This window comes from Eimeria acervulina, genomic scaffold (genome assembly GCF_000499425.1).
Source record: "Eimeria acervulina Houghton genomic scaffold, Eah_scaff774, whole genome shotgun sequence".
Lineage (NCBI taxonomy): Eukaryota > Apicomplexa > Conoidasida > Eucoccidiorida > Eimeriidae > Eimeria > Eimeria acervulina.
In genome coordinates, this window is record NW_013549607.1 from 845 (window position 1) to 1,304 (window position 460).

The following is a 460-nucleotide window of genomic DNA, read 5'->3' on the forward strand; positions in this document are numbered from 1 at the left end:
CTGTTGCTGCTGCTGCTGCTAAGAAGGACTGCTTCGGCTCTTCACTCCCGCTGCAGCAAGAAGGGAGGGTCCCTCCAGCGAGCAGTAGCAGTAGCAGCAACAGCAGCAGCAGCTGCTGCAGCAGCGCTGGGCTGTTCCTGCTTCTGCAGAGGTGTTGGGGATAGTAGAAAGAAGACATTAGCTGCAGCACATACGCCAGGGCTCGTGTCGCTTTGCTGCTGCTGCTGCTGCTGCTGTTGCTGCTGCCGCTGCTGCTGTTGCTGCTGCTGCTGAGAGGCAGCAGAAAAGCAGCAGTTCCGCTGGCCGCTGCAGCAGCAGCAAGATAGAGATTCAGGTGTATGCACAAATCTAGAAATGCATCAGAAGAGTTTTTGTCTATTTATAAATTCCCATCCAGGCATCCATAGGCACTGGCGGGGCTTCGATGCTGCCGCAGCAGCAGCCGCTGCTGCTGCTGCGC